This window comes from Canis lupus, chromosome 7 (assembly GCF_011100685.1).
Source record: "Canis lupus familiaris isolate Mischka breed German Shepherd chromosome 7, alternate assembly UU_Cfam_GSD_1.0, whole genome shotgun sequence".
Classification (NCBI taxonomy): Eukaryota; Metazoa; Chordata; class Mammalia; order Carnivora; family Canidae; genus Canis; species Canis lupus.
In genome coordinates this window covers 71982080-72001779 of record NC_049228.1, presented here as the reverse complement: position 1 = coordinate 72001779, position 19700 = coordinate 71982080, and the positions used below count along the sequence as shown (strand labels likewise).

Sequence of the window (19700 nt, the reverse complement as noted above, 5' to 3'; positions counted from 1 at the left end):
TCTGCAAACTCTGCTTTTGCCTTGGCTATCAGGTTGGAGTTACACCTCTCTAAGATAACAGAGTACCAGTATCAGTGAGTCAGCGTGCTGTGGACACTTGGGGTTAGGTGGAGGTTTGGGGGACAATCCTGTCTCTATGGTTTGGGATGAAGTTCCACACACGCATTATCTTACCAGAAGTTAGCTATGCCTCTTTTCTCTGTACTATGGCTAGAATTCTAGATGGCTTGTTGGCCTTCAGTAATATATTTTGTATACAACAGAATATTTCAGGAAGCCCATAAATAAGATTAGTATTGTAGGGTAAGCCTTAGTACCATGGTTGAAACCAGAATGGACATCCTGAGACTTAGGCTGGAGTCATGGAATCCTTCCCCATTATTTCATGGATTATTTCAGTATTTGCCATGTAGATATAGTAAACTAGAAATCTGATGAACTGAGTTCTCAGCACAAATCTCACTAACTGGGCAGCCCGGGTGGCTCAGCGGTTTAGCGCCGCCTTCAGCCCAGGGCGTGATCCTGGAGATCCGGGATCGAGTCCCACATCGGGCTCCCTGCATCCCTGCATGAAGCCTGCTTCTCCCTCTGCCTGTGTCTCTCATGAATAAATAAATAAGATCTTAAAAAACAACAACAAACAAATCTCACTAACTCTGGTACTGTGTGAAAAGCATTCCCCCGAACCAAGGATTACTTTTCTGTAACTTACTGAAAAAAGCACCAGAAGGGATTTCATACTGGTAAGAATAAAGAATTCTCTGGGGCCTTAGGTGGCTTCATTTTTGGTAGTGAGGGGAATGCAGGGAGAAGTCAGCCTTTATGAAAGAAAGCAAATCTAACTATAATGGGATCATCATCTTGCCTTGTACTTAATTTTGTTACTTTCCTTCTCTTTTCCATGTAGAAAAGCTCATAACTTAATTTCCTGATAAGAGTTAAAAGGATTTTTCATTATTGCTTTTACTCAGTAGGTATTGAGATGTGATAATGTCTTTTTATTTTATAGACCCCTAGCATATTTGAAGCATAAGGAATTTTGGAAATAATCTCTTATTTTATACAGGAGGAAACTCAACTCTCAAATATAGTGACAAACTTAATTAGTTGACATCCATTCATTTATTTAGCAAAAAATGTTCAGTGCTTGGCTTGCAGTGTACTCAGTGAGGCACTGTGGGGAGACAGAGAGGACTCTGAGGTGCTCCTGCATGGTATTAATCAAGTAGAATGAAAAGGATTTATTACAGAGATGCGGGCAGGTTACTGGTAGAGCTCTGTGCTGCTTCTGAGTTTTTGTTTGGCATTTCTTTTTCTCCATATCTGTGCTAGGAAAATCAAAAAAGAAGAGCTGAGAGCTTTGGTTAAGCCCAAAGATTTTCATAGTGATTGCTCCCCAGATTTACTATTAAACTATGAAGCAAAAAAAACAAAAAAACAAAAAAACAAAAAAAAAAAAAGAAAAACTATGAAGCAGTTTGGTTTTTACTCCAAATTTTGAATTCATGGAATATTCAGATAATTAGTGAGGTACTTCTAAAAAAATATTTAGTATTCTAACATTTTCTCACAAGAAAATAGACATCTGTACATTTTTTATTTTTTTCCATCACCAGAAAGATTAAGATTTGTGAATCAGGGAGAAAAGAGTTTGCTTTCAATTAAAAAAATAGCAAAAATATGGCAACAAAATGAATGAATATAAGAAGCCATCTGTGTCTGAAATGATAATGCCAACTTCATGTTTGTTGTAAACAAGATAATTTTTTCAAGTTCACTTTTAAAGGAGAGTGTTTAAGTGTGCACACAAACAAGGAAAAAAACTGCTTTCTTCATTCACAGATCTTGTACACCTCCCACATAGCCATATAAATAAAAAGTGACGTGCGTAGATATGTCTGTAATACTCTTGTGGCCCTCATAGAAAATACAGGCAAAAAAAAAAGGCAAAAAAAAAAAAAAAAAAAAAAAGAAAATACAGGCAATGCCCAAATTTTTCTTCTAGTATTTGAACTATCACCATTATCTGTCAACATGACAGCTTAGGTCCTTGTTACCTGTAGTACTTGGAACAATGCTAAGATCTCTTGCTATCTGCTCTCTATTTGCCCATCCATTCCCCCACGTCACCAGATTCCCCCCCCTCCCAACAAAACTTAAACCACATTTTCTTGCTTAAAATTTCCCAAAGATGCACATCTGCTACAGAATACAGGTTCATAAACTCCATAGCACCACAGTAACCATGATTTTCCTATCTTCTCTCCTGCAACCAGAAAAATGCCCCTCCCCTTTTCTACTGCCTATGCCCTGTCCTAAAAGCAGGCCAGGTCTCCCCAGCCAGGGCCTTTACTGGCAGTCCCAACCTACTCATCTGTGCCACAGGCTTTTATTCTGCACCACATCTTTGGCACCCAATAGAAAATGCAGTATTTTTTTTTTAAAGATTTTATTTATTTATTCATGAGAGAGAGAGAGGCGCAGAGACACAGGCAGAGGGAGAAGCAGGCTCCACGCAGGGAGCCTGATGGAGGAATCTATCCCCCCGTTTCCAGGATCACTCCCTCCCCCCCGCCCCGGGGCCAAAGGCAGGTGCTAAACCCCTTGGCCACGCAGGGATCCCAAAAATGCAGTATTTTTGTGAATCTACCAGCACACCTTAAGTGAGTGGGTGAGCTCCTGAAAGGGTGACCCTGAATATTTAAAGCGGGCCTTAAACATTTTAATAAATATGACTTGGTTACTTGATTATAGAGTTAGGTTGTGAGATGACCTGGAATCATTTCTTTCACCTGTCCATCAGAGCGTGAGCCCCCCCACCCACCCACCCCCCATTTCAGCTGAAAGCCTGATCAATAATGAAGGACTTACTTCCTGGTAGACCGGGAAGCTTGGGAGACCACCTGTAACTTTGGATCTTTATGGTGGGAGGGGGGGGGGGGGCTGCCGAAAGACAGGAAAGCGCGCCCTTCAACCTTTAACTCAGGTGTTCCCCATTAACATTTCTTGGGCACCCACCCTGTGCAAGACGCCAATGCGAAATGGCTTCTTTCAAAAAGATTTAAAAAAAAAAAAAAAAGGAAACACTGCAGTCCCTGAGCCAGCACATTCTGCACCTGAGGGCCAGGGACCCCCTCCCGCGTTGCAGGGGGTGTCGGGAGGCCTGAGGAGGGGGATCGGAAAGCCCGGGCTGTCATCCATCCGGAGCGGAGACCACAGGCTGCTGCTCTTGGCCGCCGTCTCCAGGCGGTGCCCCCAAGCCCGACCCTGCGCCAGGACGGAGACGCCTGTCACAGCCCAAGTGTCCTGGAGTGGCGCGGCCCCCCCGCCCCCCCGCCCCCCGCGGCCGCAGGACGGGCTCGGCTGCCTCTGCGCCGGCTCGGGGCGTGGGCCCCGCCGCAGCTCCGCGGAGCCGCCGAGCCTCGGAGCCGCCGAGCCGCCTGCGGGGGGGCGGGGGGCGGGGAGGGGGAGCGGGAGCGGCGGCAGCAGCCCGCGTCGGCGAGCAGCCCGCGGCGCCGGCTCCCTCCCCACGCCGAGCCTGTGCGCAGCGCCCGAGGACGCCGGCTGCCCCCCGGCCGAGGTAACTTTCCTGGCAGCCGGGGCGGGGGGATCCGAGGGGGCCCGCGGGGGTCTCCGGGGGCGGGGCGCGGGCGGTGCGCGGCGGACGCGTGGCCCCGAGCCCGGAGCCCCGAGCCCGCCGCCCCCCTCCCCCGCCGGGACCCCCGCGGGCCCGCACCGCGCCGCGCCGGGGACGAGGCCGCCCGGGGACGTGTCCGCCCGCCGCGCTGCCGCATCGCATGGGGCCGGCGCGCGAGGCTGAGCGCCGGCCTCCGGCCTGGGGGCCTCCCCCGGCGCCGTCCCCGCCTGCCTTCCCTGCCAATTCGCCCCAATCCCCCGTTCGGGGCGCCATGTTTTAAGTTGCCCCGGGGCCGGGGGCGAGGCCGGGGGCGAGGGCGCGGCGGGCTGCGCGGGGCGGGCGGGGGACCGGGGCGACACCGCGGCGCCGCCCGGGGCGGGGGGCGGGGGGCGGCGCGCCGCGGGGCGCTCCCGGGGGCTCGGCACAAAGCATCCCAGCCGGGGCGCGGGCCGGCCGCTTTATGTAACTTGTCTCCTTCCCGGGACGGCGGCGGGGGCTGCAGCCCGGGGGCGCAGGGGCGACGAGGACGAGGAGGAGGAGGAGGAGGGCGCGTCCCGCAGCCGGCGCTCGCGGCCCGGCACCTGCGGCGCCCCTGGGCCCCGGCCTGCGACCCCGCGGCAGCGGCGCTGCTCACCTGGCGCCGCCTCGGGAGGGGCGGGGGCTGCGGCGGCGGGGCTCGTGCTCGCCCCCCCCCCCCCCCCCCCCCCCCCTCCCCGGGTCTCGCCCCGCTTCTGCCCCGCCCCGCCCCGCCCCCGCCCGCCCCCGCCAAGTTCGCGGCTTCTGCAATGCGGTGGGTGTGGTTACCTCGTAAATTGTAACGGGTCCCGCGCGCCGCGAGCAGCCTTGCCTTTGGGGTTTTCGATCGACGGACCCAAAGTTTTCCAGGGTTTTCCCCTGCAGTTGCAGTCAGGGTTAAAGTTGGAAAGAGATTGCCGGAGAACACACAGAATGATAAAGAAAACATGTGGTATTAATTACGTGTGGAGGCTGGGCTGGGCAAGCCTGGGAGGGCCCGGCCGTCCTGCCCGTGCAGTGCTTCCATTGCGCGGTCAAGGTGGTGTTTCCGTGTTTTTACACCAGCCTTGCAGTCCTGCAGAATTGCTTTCGCAGAGATCCTGCTCGAGCCTTTTGGGGGCCCTTTCTGGGCTCCCCGAGGCGGCCAGGTGTACCGAAGCCTCGCCCGGCGGCATGGACGTCCCTAGTAGAAGAGTCCTCACTCTCAGTGCTACACGCATTCTTTTTTGAATTTTACTCTGATACTAAAGCCTCAAGGAATCCAAAATTACAAAATTCGACTTCTATCCGGGAGCCCTGAACCCAGCACCAAAGACTGCAAATCAAGCAGAGAAGCCCCGTTAAGAAAGGGGAACAATCCATCAAGCCTGAGTAAACTCTGGGGAATGGGAGGTGATTTAGGATCTGGGCCCTGACAGGGTTTTTTTTTTTTTAAAAACGCATCTTAATTTTGGTTTCGAACTTTTCAAACTTTAGTTCGGGTAACCCAAGTTGTGAGAAGAAAGGAATTCTAGGTTGAGAAACAGTGACTTTAACTTGTTAATTTCTCGAGGCACCGATGAAAAGAAAAATCTCTGAATACTGCCTGATTTGCATCATAATCTGGTGATTTAGACAAGCAAAATCTATCAGATGCGCAAGGGACTGAATAAAAGTGCATCTAGTGAATCCACTTCAGGCAAATATTTTTTTTTTTTTTTTGCAAAAAGAACATGCTTTGTGAGTGATTTATCAGTAATGAAGAGGGTAGCTACATTACTTAATTCATAAACCCCTTTTAGGTGAAGGATTGAAAAGATACAGGTCAGAGGTCAGTGTCTGCAAAATATTTACATTGAATTTTCAAGTCATTTCTTTTGCATGAAAGTGATTTTTGGTGAGAGGCAGTTTTGTCAGCTTTTGTACTGGGCGTGGACTTTGGCCAGCTTTGAATTGTGTTGAAATAGGAGACCAGGGAATTTTTTTTTTTTTTTTTTTTTTTTTGGATCAGAAGCTATTTTACATATACATTAGTTTTTTAAGAAACTGTTTGGTCAGATGCATTAAGGGGCTACCCAGATGGAAGACAGGCAACCCTTCATGCATTGGGAAATGTGATAGCATCATCCTTTGGGGAATCTTTTTTGGATTCACTCTATGTTAGATTAAACATGGCAGGAACTTTTAGTCCAGGGTGGGGTCTTACATACTATAATATACATATTCATCTTTTAAGTCAGTGCGTTAAAAAAAAAAAAGTCTTAAAATTCACAAATTAGAATTCACGTCCTCTCTGGTGAAGTAGAACTTAAGGAGAAAGCTGAAAAATATCCATTTCTCTGCTGTGAAAATTTGGCTGTAATGAAGAGAGAGGTTTCTTATTTACTTGACTGCCCTGGCCATATTCGGTTCCCATATTGTCTTCCAAATATCCAGCCGCAGTTCTTCCCCCACCCCCACCCTCCTCCACCCCCGCCTGAGTGTCAGCTTTATTATGGGATATAGACTTACTATTGAAAACCATGAATCAAATTAATCTTTAGCACCACTTCTTCATTAAGAGAGATCTTTAGCGATGCAATTGTTGCATCTATTTCTTCCCAAAGGCTTGCTCACAGCTAATTTGTTGGGAATCCATCAGACGCTCTTGGAGGGTTCTGTTGTCATTTGATTTGCCTTGACAGCTAAGAATTATGTGCTCAGAAGCAAGGACCAGTGGACTGGACCAGTGAAGTCATTGCCCTGCCTGGTGTTGTGACATCACTATGGTTCAGAGGAAACAAGGGTGGGGCAGGCAAAACCAGCCGGTCTGAAGCATCTTGCTGCCTTTAACTTTGCCCGATAAATGAATGAGACTCTCCTTTCTCAAGTTGAACGGCACCATAAGGTATTGTTTGGAGAATGGGAAGGTGGAGGTGAATTCAAGGCTGCGTAGGAAAATGTGTTTCATAGATCATAGGTTTTTTGTGAAATGGTAGAAATCATTGAATTTTCCTTTTATTGGGGAAAATACTGTATCTTTAAAAAGGGCCGTTTTAAAAATCATCCAGGGCACAAGAATAATGAGTCTATATTTTTGCTTATGCACAGAGCCAGTATGTTTTTTAACTATTCTTTGTTCTAAAATAGCATTCTTGCTACTAGATAATTAGTATTGTCTTTTAAAAGTATGTGTTGTCTGTAAAAATAGTGCATTTTCTGGATAGGCAGTATTTCTGATTTATTTTTGAGTGATGTGATTGCAATTTGGCAATTGGCAACGATGAAAAAAGCTAGAGATCTCACAAGTTTACAAGGTATCTTCAGTGATTTGGAGTAATTGATTACCATTTAAATTTTTGTTTAACAAATTATTTTGTGATTTAACATTTTAATCCTAACTTAGATTTCTACTGCAGAGATGATCATAGACATGTTTCACCCAAATTAGTACTGAACAAATTACAAAAGGAAGTGTGAACTTCTGAAATGGTAAAGTACCTTTCATGTTTTGATTTCTGCATATAATGTGATATGAGCGTGAAAAAGTAAAGACCCATAGAATAGCTGCAGATCTTCATTGTCTTTTGTATACCTCCTTGGTTAAGATGACTGTCAGTTTTTTCATGTGAGTATATTATGCATGTAGAGGCACTGGGCAGTTCTTAACTGTGTAGTTATTCCAGAACAATTTCCAAAGCAAGGGGGGAAAAAATGGGAAGAATGACACAAGTAGAGAAGTTGAAATTAGATACCAGCATTGCAGATCACTTGGTGGAAATGTCTTCAGGATTACATTTTTAGACCTTGCGGTGATTGGTTAAATTGCACGCTTTAGAATTATAAGCTTCCATTAGCACCAAACCTCTAATTCTTTTGTAATTTGCAGTATAGAGAAAAAGCTGACAACTTAATTTTTAGATGGGTGACGTTTTGATACATTGTTCTTATAGCCCTTCCTTACAAACTTAGAAGAAAAAAAAAAGGCAGAAAGATCTGTACTGGACCTAGGAAACAAAATGCAGTATTTAACCTGCTTCAAATGTTTATTTTTCTCTCCGATTTTACTGAGTGAATGAGTGCATGAAGTGAGTAGGAAGTTATTTTTCTTGGAGTTTCAACCCCAAACGAAGTACAGGTCTAAACACTTATAGCATTGAGTAAATATTTATGGACTTGAATGAAAAATGAGGCCATTTGTGACTTATACTTCACTACCAAAAATTTGAAAAGGCTTCAGAGGCACTGCTGCTGCTTCATTTAAAAATGAGAATTACTGGACCCATGTCTGCAGTCATTATTTTTCATGGTGTGATCCTCTTCATAACAAGCTTGCTGTTCTGCCCATAGCATGAAGGAGGTAGGTAGGTTCTGGAGGTTTTGCCGAATCAGAAAAGAGAATACTGCAGGTACCTAGAGAAACAAGAATGGCTCCTTTAAGGGAAGATCGGCAGGCGGCCTGCTTCCTTTCCTGCAGCTCTAATTGGTGTCCTGGAGGCCATCAGGAGAGAGGGAATTCTCTGAAGACTGCAGAGAGGAATGGGACTGGTGTGTGACCAGAGCTGAAAATGTAGATTAGGGCTGGCGATGATATTGATCCTGACATTGGACTCAAAAGAGAAAAATTACTTCCTGTTGTGGATCTCTCCTCCCTGGTCATTTTTGTACGGAAGGTGTACATTCTCCCAACAGTGAGCATCTGTATATTTGTGCAGGCCCCAAATTTCATCACTTCTATGACAAACTTCTGTTTGCACATTTTAACATGTCTGAAGTTGGGATAATGACTTGTAGTTGCTCTCAGCCACGTGGCAGAGAGAAAGCAGGCAACTGATGTCATCAATTGGAACACACATCCCGAATTGGGGATTGGATGTCAGCTGATAGGGAGAAAACCTAGGAGTAGTAACGGGCGCTGGTAAGAAGTGCGCCAAACCAATAAAGATGCGTAGGGGATGGCACTGTGGGAAGGTGTAGACATCAATAACTGGGTCCTCCTGCAATTCAGAGTCCGAGCCTGACCGAGTAAAGAAGTTTTAGGAATTCCTTGGCCAAGTTATTTTGTTTCTGTATTATTTATGCATAGACTACCTAAATAAATCTAAGAGTTCTGTAAATAACTAGAGAAGAAAAATTCTGATGGATAAGTCATAGCTTGATTGGCAGAGTGCTGTGTACCGCTTACAATGAATGGTGTCATGAATTTTATGAAAGAGAATTTGTCACTTGGCTATGCAAACTGTTTTTTAGAAAAATGCTTTATAATGATGTCTGGTGCTTATTTATATGGCCCATTCTGTGTCTTGGTAATTATCTTTTTTTTAAGATTTTAAAAATTTATTTAAAGAGTGCACATGCCTGGGGAGAACAGAGGCAGGATGTCAAGCAGACTCCCCGCTGAGTGCGGGGCTTGATCTCATGACCCCAAGATCACGACCTGAGGTGAAACCAAGATTCAGACATTAAACCAACTTGCGCCACCCAGGCGCCCCAGTAATTATGTTTCTTGTGTGCTTTACTTTATATGAGACATCTACTGAATAGTCTTCATATTCTATTTTGGTCCTTGGAAGATGGCTGGACTTTGAGGTTAGTCCTGATAGGATACTCCAGAGGTCAGTAGGCCTAAATTTAGCTGGAATGTAGCCTTTACAGTGGGGAGCAGTAGGAGGAAGTGTGGCGCCTGCTTGTGGAAGATTTTTGGATATGAGACTAAAGGATATTTTGGATTTTACTAGATAGTAGGGAGCCAGTGAAGGTAATTGAATAGAAAAGAAGAGTGTCTATCCAGTGATGAATGTAGGATATATTGTAAGAATATATGTCTGGAGATAGACGATCGTTTGTTAATGGCCTAATCCAGAATTCTTCAGAAATTGGTTGTAATGATTTCTGCTCTCAGTGATTGATAATTTTGGCAACTCTTTTTTTTTTTTTTTTTTTTGCGGTCACATTTAGTTGGAGTTAATTGTTACTTTTGGACTGGTTAGGGTGGAAAATTAGATACATGGAAGATGGGAAGATTTTCATGCTGTTTACTTATCCTTCCAATTAAAAGATCTTTGTTATTTTAAATAAAATAAAAATATGGCATGCTTACTTTAAAATATGTTCTAGGGGTGCCTGGGTGGCTCAGTCAGTTAAGCATCTAACTGCTGATTTCAGCTCACATCATTATCTCAGGGTTATGAGATTGAGCCCTCCATTGGGCTCCCCACTGGGCATGGAGCCTGCTTAAGATTCTCTCTTTCCCCTCTCCTTCTGCCCCTCCCACTACTCTAAAAGAAATAATAAAACATATTCTAAAATAGTGAAAAACAAAAAGAAGAAATTTCCTGCTCTAGAGACAGCTGCTGTTAATATTTTTGGCAAACATCTTTCCAAAGCTGTCTCTTGGAATGTCTAGTATACTGTAGTGGGTCCTGGAATCAGACAGACTTGGATTGGGCTGCCAGTCTTCTATTTAATCGTTTTGTGACCTGGGTCAGTTTTCAATTCCTTGACTCTGTTTGCTAATTTTTAAAATGGCCATAATGCTTACATCTCAAGGCTATGAGGATTCAGTGATACAATACATGCAAAGCACTGAATGTGAACATAGTACCCGGTATATCATTAAACCTAGTAAATAGCAGTAGCTTTATTTTGTGTATGTACAGACTCAGGTAGATAATATTTTACAAGAACAGATTTCTAGCTTATGCATTACCGCATTACTATAACTATTTTCTTTTTGATGTAACGGTATGCCCTGGGAAGCATTCTTATGTATACAAATCTATACATCATTGTTTTTAATGGGAAATAAATATTTTCTTTGGGTCCTATACAATACTGGTGAAGGACCATTACCTCAACGATGGTGATTATTTGAAGTCTGTCATCCAGCCCCTCCTCCTCCTGCTACTTGCTGCCTGTACTTTTCATCATTGTCTTGTAGCACACATATTGGGCCGGATGAAACAGGACATCAAGCAAAATTAAAATAACGAATGGCAGTTGTGTACATCTCAGGGTCATGTGTGCATATTTAGCCCCAATAAACTGAAAGAAACAGCCTTTAGCCATATAGTTTTTGATTTCTTAATTCATACCTTGACCAGAGTCTGTTCACAGACAGATGGTCTCCCCCCATACAGCCTAACCTTGAGATCCCAGGGACCCACTGTCTCCCCACATGCATCCCAGCATCCCCCAATAGGCAGCAGACACCTATAACTGACCCAGACTCTGAGTTCAGAGTTGAGACACTTCAGAGTCTTGGATAGTTTAGGAGGTGTGAAGGCATGAGGCTTCCAGGGATAGGAAAAAATAATAATAATAAGGTGCCCTGCTTGTTCTTATTTCTGAACCTTGCCCTTGTCTTCAGCCCCAGAGGGTTAGCAAATGTCAGACTCCGTTCCCAGATTTCAGTGCAGCTTCTCCAGGGATGTGGGCCACTCTGTTATGTTAGAGACGTGCCATCATTTTGACTGTTAGGTTTACTTGAAATCCATGTTGTTTTCCTACATTTATGTGGCTGAGGAAAATAGCTGTATGATCCCAAGATGCACTGACTGGCCTGGTGGACCTAGACTTCTGCTAGGCTGCCATGATGGAACCTGAACCTAAGAATGGGCCTGGGAGTTGCTTGCTTTTATGTCATTTGTATCTAGAGTTACTCACATTGTGGAGATACAGTGTTTGGTAATTTCATTTGAGAGAATTCTTGATTTTTGTGTGCTTTATGCCGTTATTTTGTGCTATAGGTGGTGGCTTTTATTAACTTGAGCTTAATACTGTTAGTGGACGAGGTATGGGGTTGGAAAAAGTATGGGAGTTGACTAGTTTGCTCAAGACATTTGGAAAGGTCTTCCCCTTAAATCCTGAAATCTAGATGGTAGTAATTCATGAGGAGGAGCTATGTTGTAGAATAAAGAGAATACAGAGTAGATACGGGTAGAAACATCTGCTTACCTTCAGCTGGGTAGCTTGGGATAGGTTGCTCTTTTTCTCTGGGCCAGGTCCTCCAGCTGTGAAATGGCAGTGATGGTGCCAACCGGAAGTTTGAAGTGAGACCTGTATCTCCAAAGACCTCTAGAGCCATGTGTGATGAGAGTAGGCACACAGTAAATGTTTTCCCAATTAAGCTACTTTGTCGTTTGCCTGCTTTGCTTGTTCCCAGAGACCTCTTAGGAATTTTGAGATTCCAAAGATAAAGCCCTAAGGGAGTATGGAATTTTGGGATGTTCCGCCACAAACTCCATAATCCAAAAGGTGACCTACAATGAGAATATAGAATTGTGTCAACTTGAAACTCCAAATGACAGTAGTAGTAGAGGTTTGCAAGGAATTAGCCACAGTGGTGTTTTCACATTTTCTTATGTAACATTATTACCTGGGGATTTGTTAAAAAGCAGTTTCTAGGGACTCATCCTGAGTTTTCACTTAATAGGTCTGGAGCTGGGTCCAGGCATCTGTATATCCAACAGGTGCTTCAGTGGATTCTGATTCTGTGGTCCCAGGCCACTTTTTGAGATAGCCCTCTTAAAGAATCTTATCTCAACAACTTTGCAGTATGTTGGCTATTGTCTGGTAAATATGTAATATGGAAAGATAGGGACGCCTGGGTGGCTCAGAGGTTGGGTGCCTGCCGTCGGCCCAGGACATGATCCCAGAGTACCAGGATCGAGTCCCACATCAGGGTCCCTGCATGGAGCCTGCTTCTCTCTCTGCCTGTGTCTCTGCCTCTCTCTGTCTCTGTCTCTCATGAAGAAATAAATCTTTAAAAAAATAACATGGAAAGATACTACTCTGTCAATAAATAGTACTACGGTTTAAGAGAATGCTCAGCATAGAGAGCCCTGCCTGGTTTCACTATGGCTGGTCCATCACTTAATCCCTTTTGTGGTCCTTCTAGGAAATTAAGTAAAATTTAAAAGATTAAGGAAGTAGGATTAAAGGTTAATTTTCTTATCTGTTAAATAGGGATGATAATAATTATGAGCATAATGGTCAGGAGTATGAAATTAATAAATGTGAGGGGTGGCTGGGTGGCTCAGTCCATTGAGCATCAGACTATTGATTGGTTTTGGCTCGGGTCATGGTCTCGGGGTAGTGGGATTGGGCTTGGAGAGTCTCCCTCTCCCTCTGCCCCTCCCCATGTGCACGCTCTAAATGAATGAATAAATGAATCTTTAAAAAAAAATTAGTAAGTGAAAAATATGTGGCTCAGTATTCATTTCGGGGGGTTAGTTTTCTCTATAATAATACAAAAATGGAGTTTAGTCAGTAAAGAAGAAATGCCTCTGAGTACAGCTGATTCTGCTGATCAAAATCATACTGAGCTATTTGTGTTTTACAGATACTCTTCTTAAGTTGTCGGGAAGTTCTTACATATGTGAAAATTAAATTGATTAAAACCTTTGTTTTCTTTGCAGATGTTAGTATTCTTAGTGATATTATATACACGGGAAATGGCCAGACGACATTATGATGTATGCTAATTAGCTCAATTTTCTCGACACTTCTATCCAAAAGGGATACTATGTAGAGAGGCAAAAAAAAAAAAACAACAAAAGTCACTTGTATTTCGAACTTGAATTACATCAATTTCTTAGGCTCTAAAGATGAATTCCAGAGGCAGCTTCCAGACCTCAGAGCTACAGCTGTAGTGCAGCTTTGTGGGTCTGAAGCAGCTTTCCTGACAGCATGGCTCTTAGTACAGAGAGACCGCGAGTGAAATGAGTTACTTAGTCATCTTCAGACACTGACTTTACTCCCTCTCACTGCAGTGTCTCCAGGTGTCTCAGACTTGCATATTGGAACCACTTGTAAGAGTACCTTAACATTAAAATAATATATGTAAAGGGTAAAGGATGGAATATATAAGTATTAGTAAATTAAATTTCATAATCCTTTTTTCTACATGATTTCCAGCGAAATGTTCCTCTGAAGCATTTACTAGTTTTACTGTAAATGGTTTTATCATCATAGCTGTTATTTCTACATACTCCTATTTTAAAATTTAAATTCAATTAATTAACATATAATGTATCATTAGTGTCAGAGGTAGAGTGGTTAATCAGTTATATACAACACCCAATGCTCATTATATGAAGCGTCCTCCTTAATGTCCATCACCAGTTATTCCATCCCCAGCCCCCTCCCCTCCAATGACCCTCAATTTCCTATAGTTAAGAGTCTCTTATGGTTTGTCTCCCTCTCTGATTTCATCTTACTTCCTTTTTCCCTCCCTTCCCCTATGATCCTCTGTTTTTTTCCTTAAATTCCATATATGAGTGAAATCATATGATAACTGTTGACTTATAATCTGATTGACTTATTTCACTCAGCATACTACCCTCTAGTTCCATCCACATCGTTGTAAATGGTAAGATTTCTTTTTCTTTTTTTTTTCTTTTTGATGGCTGAGTAATAGCCCATTGTATACATATCCCATATCTTTATCCATTCTTCAGTCAATGGACATGTGGGCTCTTTCCATAGTTTGGCTATTGTGGACATTGCTGCTACAAACATTGGGGGTATAGGTGCCGCTTTGGATCACTATGTTTGTATTCTTTGGATAAATACCCAGTAGTGCAGTTGCTGAGTCATAGGGTAGCTCTGTTTTTAACTTTTTGAGGAACCTCCATACTCTTTCCCAGAGCGGCTATATTCCCACCAAGAGTGTAAGAAGGTTCCCCTTTCTCTGCATCCTCACCAACATCTGTTGTTTTCTGTCTTGTTTTAGCCAGTCTCACTGGTATGAGGTGGTATCTCATTGTGGTTTTGATTTGTATTTCCCTGATGCCAAGCAATGTGGAGCATTTTTTATGTGTCTATTGGCCGTTTATATGTCTTCTTTGGAGAGATGTCTGTTCATGTCTTCTGCCCATTTCTTGATTGGATTATTCTTCAGGTGTTGAGTTTGATAAGTTCTTTATAGATCTTGGATACTAGCCCTTTATCTTTTAAGACATTTGCAAATATCTTCTCCCATTCCGTAGGTTGTCTTTTAGTTTTATCGACTGTTTCCTTTGCTGGGCAAAAGCTTTTTATCTTGATGAAGTCCCAATAGTTCATTTTTGCCTTTGTTTTCCTTGCCTTTGGAGATGTGTCTAGCAAGAAGTTGCTGCGGCTGCTGTCGGAGAGGTGGTTGCCTCTGTTTCCTAGGATTTTAACGGATTCCTGTGTCACATTTAGGCATTTCATCCATTTTGAGTCTATTTTTGCTACATGCTCTTATCTAAGAGTTGGATTTCAACCTGGTGATCTCCTTGCCTGCAACTTCTGGCTGGAATTATAAAGCTCCCTTAAGTGGTCTTCCTAGTGTACTGCAGAGTCCGTTGTGTTGCCAAAGCGAGGATAGCCCCTGAAACAAGCCTCTACACCCCTGCCTCTGGCTGGTTTCCACCCACACTGTCACAGTGAACGTTTTATTGTCCCCCCTTCCAACAGCGAATCCAGGTCTTCTGCACCCCAGCCAGCTGTTGTCCCACCTATGCCTTCTCCAAACGACTCTGGATCAAGTGTCTGTCAGCTAAAGAAAGAAGTAAAATAAACCAGCCCTGTCTTTTGATTCCACTTCCTCTTCACGTTTTTTGCTGGTGTTTCTTGACTGCTTGGCCACAAGCCAGACTTCTTTGAAATTATGATTTGTCCAGGCAGGATGCTCATTTGGCAACAGTGATAGTTAATTTTAAAAGACTCACTAACATATACCAAAACATATTTAGACTCCAAAGACCGATGACTCGTGCCAAAGCTTGGCACCTTGAGACTATGTAAGTTTTGTTCCTTTGTTCATTCCTTTACTTGTTTGTTTGTTTATTCCACAAATACCTCTCTGGAAGGCTCCTCATGAACTTGGTACCTCGCGTGGTGCTAGGATGACAGCGGTGAGCAGGACAGACCAGACCTCTGTGTTCCTGCTCACCCTGTAGTTTAATCAAGTCAGTACACAAATGAATCGGATTTCAGAGAGGGATGAATGTCCTGAAGCAGGACCAGCTGACCATGACCATGGGTGTAGAGGGCTACTTTAGGTACTGCCATTAGGGAACTTTTAACATGTTATTAAGTCCTTGTTTGCGCCCCTTCTCTTCAGGTATGATACTAATTCTGGATTGTGAGTCATCTGGGGCAGTGACTACATCTGTAATCACTGTGTGTCTTTGGGCCTGGTACAGTGCCTTACGTGGCCCCCTGTCACTGCTGAATAAATAGCTTTTATTCCTGTTGCCCCTCTCCTGTGCCTTACCTTTCTTGTGATATTATTTTGACTTCGAATACACACCCTCTTCTTTCTCATGTAAGTTTGATTTCTTCTGTCCCACTCAGATGTGGACTGTGAAACTAATGACATGTGTTACCTAAGTCTGAATTTGTGATTTTATAATCCTTTTCTTAGGGGGAATGTTCCCCAAACTGTAAAAAGCTTTAGCGCTTCCCAAACCTACCTCTCTGCTTCTGAGGCTAACCCACTTTCAGCTGCCCCTTGTCTGAGGACCAGCTGCAACTCTTGTTAACCAGAATCCAGAACCTTGACCATGTCCCAACTCATTCATGTTCTTCTGAAGTATCTTGCAGGCGTACGCAACATGTCCAACACCTTGTGTTTCTTTGTGACGCAACTAAAAAAAGGTCACCGAGCCTTACTGAGCAAGAGTCTCAATTTGCAGAGCAGCTCCTTTCTTCTTCTTATAGAATTATTGTGATGACCCAGCGTGTAATTGGTGGGCAGGCACTTTTCGAGCTATAAAGATGCACATGATGATAATCTGTGTCTTGGTAGCGCGGTAGGTAGATGGCAGACGTTAGGGGAAGGATCATGTTTGACTTCTTTCATGTGCTGCTGCCACACTTCTGTGCCTTCCCTTGCTCTCCTCACAGTGAAACGTATCCTGAGTACTTACGAAGTGCCAGCACTATGTGGGGACTGTCTGTAGAGTGGCAAACCAAATGAACAGTGGTGCCCACTCTCCCAGGGCTCGTTGTCACCTGGGCCATAGAGATAAATGATTGCCTGCTTAGTAGTTAGAGTCCACTGTGGCCAGTGCCATAATAGGGGGTTTGGGGGCCCTGAATCAGACAAAGGAAACTCCCCTTTGTCTCCCCTTCGTCAGGCTTGGGTATGCAGTCCCGGGAGGAGAGGGTAGGATGTCAGACCACATGCCTAAGCAGTGGCCCAGCATCGGCATAGGAACAGGGAACAGCCCGACAGGGTCTAGGGTCGGCTCCAGAGGTCTGGATGGCATGTACAAAGGCCAAGAGGAAAGAGGGAGCTGAGTCACTTCAAGGAGTGGAAGGAAACTGCATCTGGCTGGGGAGCAAGCTGGGACGGTGGGGAGAAGGTGAGATGAGCCTTGAAGCCGCTGAGGTCAGAGCTCAGGGCCCCATAAACCATGTCTCCTGGAGGGTGATGCAAAGGCAGCGAGGAGTTTTGCCCTGCTGGAGCCTGGGATCAAATGTGATTTTCAGAAAAATTACTTTGGCTCGTGGAGTAATCTAGGGAATTTCCTTTGTAAGAGACACTTTCTCAATTATAGTTAAAAAGTACTGTTTTTGAGTCATTTGAGTGAATGAATCTGTAAACTTATTAATAAGTCTTGACGCCAGAGCAGTCTGGATTTATAACTTTGGGAAATACTTAGTCTTAAATTTTTCACTTCCTTTTTCTATAAACTAAAAATAATAACCCTTCACAATAAATCAGCCCTCCCAGCAACCCTGTGTCTAAGTCCTTTGTGCATAGTAAGTCCTCACCAGTAGCAATATTACTGTCCATGGAAGAATTCAGGGCAGTTTGAAATAAGGATGTGGTGGTAGAGATGGAGGGGAATGAATCATCTGGAAAATGTTGAGGTGGAATGGCGAGGCTTGGTGATGTGTTGGGTTTTGGGGGTCAGAGATAGGGGAGCAGCCCCCCTTACTACCCTTGACTACCCTTGGGCTTACAACCACCAGGGGTGGCCTTAGGTCGATGGTGAGCGTGGTGATGGGGACATCGATGTCAGGAGTTGGTCCTGAGGGTCCTGCGAGACATCCAAGAAGCTTTACACAGGTGTCTGCCAGCTAGAGAGGTCTGGCTTCAGGGTCGACACCGAGTCATCAGAATAGGAAGGTCATTAAAGCTGGGGAAGATGAGATCCTAGAGAGAGGACTTTATTACAATACAGTATCCAGGGCTCCTGAGTACCTAGGAGATACTCCTCCTGAAACAACTTTCCATTTCGCTGCCTCCAGGTTAACCAGCTCTCTGTAAGGAGCTCAGAGAGGTGCTCATTTCCCCGCTCACCTTCCCACTTCCCGGCTCTCCTTTCTCTCCCAGGCCCAGGGCATCCTGAGGGTGGAGTAGGTTGCAGTGGGTTAAGGAGAAGAAAGGAAGTAGTGCACACATGTGCATGGCTGGGATCCCTGGACGCTCCTTGAAAGACTGGAGGCATGGGAGGTGAGGTACGAAATGCAATCTGAGTTTCTATCCACAGTGTTTTATTTTATTTATTTTATTTTTTTAAGAAGCATATTGAGAAGCAAAGGTGACATTGCTAAAAATACTCACCTCCTATGTAGAGAAGGGGCTGTATTTAAAATGAAGACAGGCAGCTTAGTTTAAAGCACTAAGCATAGATTTGCTGTGTTTCCTTTCATGCAGCCCTTTCCCGTAGACCGTAGAAGGCTCTAATGTGTACTTACATTGTGACCGGAACATGACGACAGCTTTATCTATTCCCTAAATTTGCTCCCTTGTGATAATGAATGATTTGGCCAGGGATGAAATATTCTTGATCATGGCTGAACAGAAATACTGGTGCCGTCTTGTCTATCACTCAAAGGCGAATGTCGGGATGACCCACGGATGACTAAGAAAGAAGAGGATGCTGAGATAGGTGTGAGGATTCTTTTCTAAAAATAGCACATATATTTCTAATACACAAAAAGGTTGAGTAATAGTTTAGTGACCACCTGTAGACCCAACATCCAGCATAAGAAAATAAAACATTAGTTGAAAGTGCTCTATGTTCCCATGGTGCCTCCCTCTCTCCTCTGAGCAGCTCCTCTTCTGGATTTGTGTTTATCATGATGACCACAGTTCTTCATTCTTTTCCATGTTACTATTTATTGTATCACTAAATTATTTGTGGTGTTGTCTTCAGTGTTTAAAAAAACAATTAAATGGTGTGCTGTGTATATATACCCTTCTGCAGCTTGGGTTTTTCATCATTATTTTTGTGCTCATGTCTATTGACATCTGTAGTATTCCATGGTGTCTTTCTAATTAGGAAGACTGGATGCTTTAGTCAGGGTGGTGGCTTCCTCACTCATCCTTGAACAGGGTCATGCTTCCAACCCAGAGATACAGTCCTTGCTGTCTCCTCAGCCTAGAACATTCTCCACCAGCATAATTACACAGCTTGTTTCGTGCACCTAAACCCCCACCACTTCTCACCCCTGCAACACTACCCATTCCCCTTCCCTGCTTACATGTCTTCATATTAAACATATTTTACTTATGTATGTTTGTTATCATCTGCCGCACCCAGAGAATATCAGCTTTGTGAGGACTGGACTTAAATTTATTTTGTTCACTGTCATAGAATCCCAGCTCTTAGAACAGTGCTAAGCACATGATATGTGCCCAAGAACTATTTAAATGAAGGAGTTGTTTATAATGTGAGACAATCCCTTGAATTTATGAAGGAAAAATCTAAGTCAATTTTTAACATTTAGTGGATCTGGTTTTGTTAAAAGTGATTTAACTTTAAGTTGTAAATATAACCTTAAAAAGTGAGACTCCCCGATGGGAAAGCTTGCCTGTAGAGCTAGCAGGCTCTTCTTGGGATGTGAAAGAATTGGTATGTGTGCCAAGTCAAGACATACGTCACTGAGCCATGTCATGCTTCCAGACTGACAGTTGGGTTCCAGTCATTTTCAATTAACTTGGACTTGGGATTCTTGATGCTTGTTAGAATATAGTAATTTACCCCCTCTCCAAGAATTAACACTTCCACGTTGTCAGTATCTTCCCAGACATACCATCTGGCCTGCCCCCTTTTTTTTCCCTTCCAATTTCAGCACAGTCTAAGGTAAACAGGGTTTCTTTTCT

At 44.1% G+C, this 19700-nt stretch overlaps 1 protein-coding gene and 1 long non-coding RNA gene across 31 annotated transcripts in view; one reads left to right on the top strand and one right to left on the bottom strand.

Annotated features, from left to right (window-relative positions):
• EPB41L3 (erythrocyte membrane protein band 4.1 like 3) overlaps nucleotides 1-19700 on the top strand; it is a 226292-nt gene that overhangs the window by 80777 nt on the left and 125815 nt on the right. Inside the window, exon 1 of one of the 29 annotated variants that reach the window (XM_038543756.1) lies at nucleotides 3462-3580. The exons of 27 other annotated variants lie outside the window; for them this stretch is intronic. The gene's annotated coding sequence lies outside the window, so the exon portion shown is untranslated. Of the gene's footprint in view, nucleotides 1-3461; nucleotides 3581-6372; nucleotides 6519-19700 lie in introns of those variants that run through there. One more of the 29 variants, XM_038543757.1, reaches the window with a different exon arrangement.
• LOC111096812 lies at nucleotides 1104-11828 on the bottom strand. Of its 2 annotated transcripts, none has more exons than XR_005362615.1 (2): nucleotides 11567-11828; nucleotides 1104-1328 (listed from the first exon to the last, which is right to left on the bottom strand). It is a non-coding gene; the product is annotated as an uncharacterized LOC111096812 (long non-coding RNA). The 2 variants fall into 2 exon arrangements; XR_005362616.1 differs by lacking the exon at nucleotides 11567-11828 and adding an exon at nucleotides 6143-6360.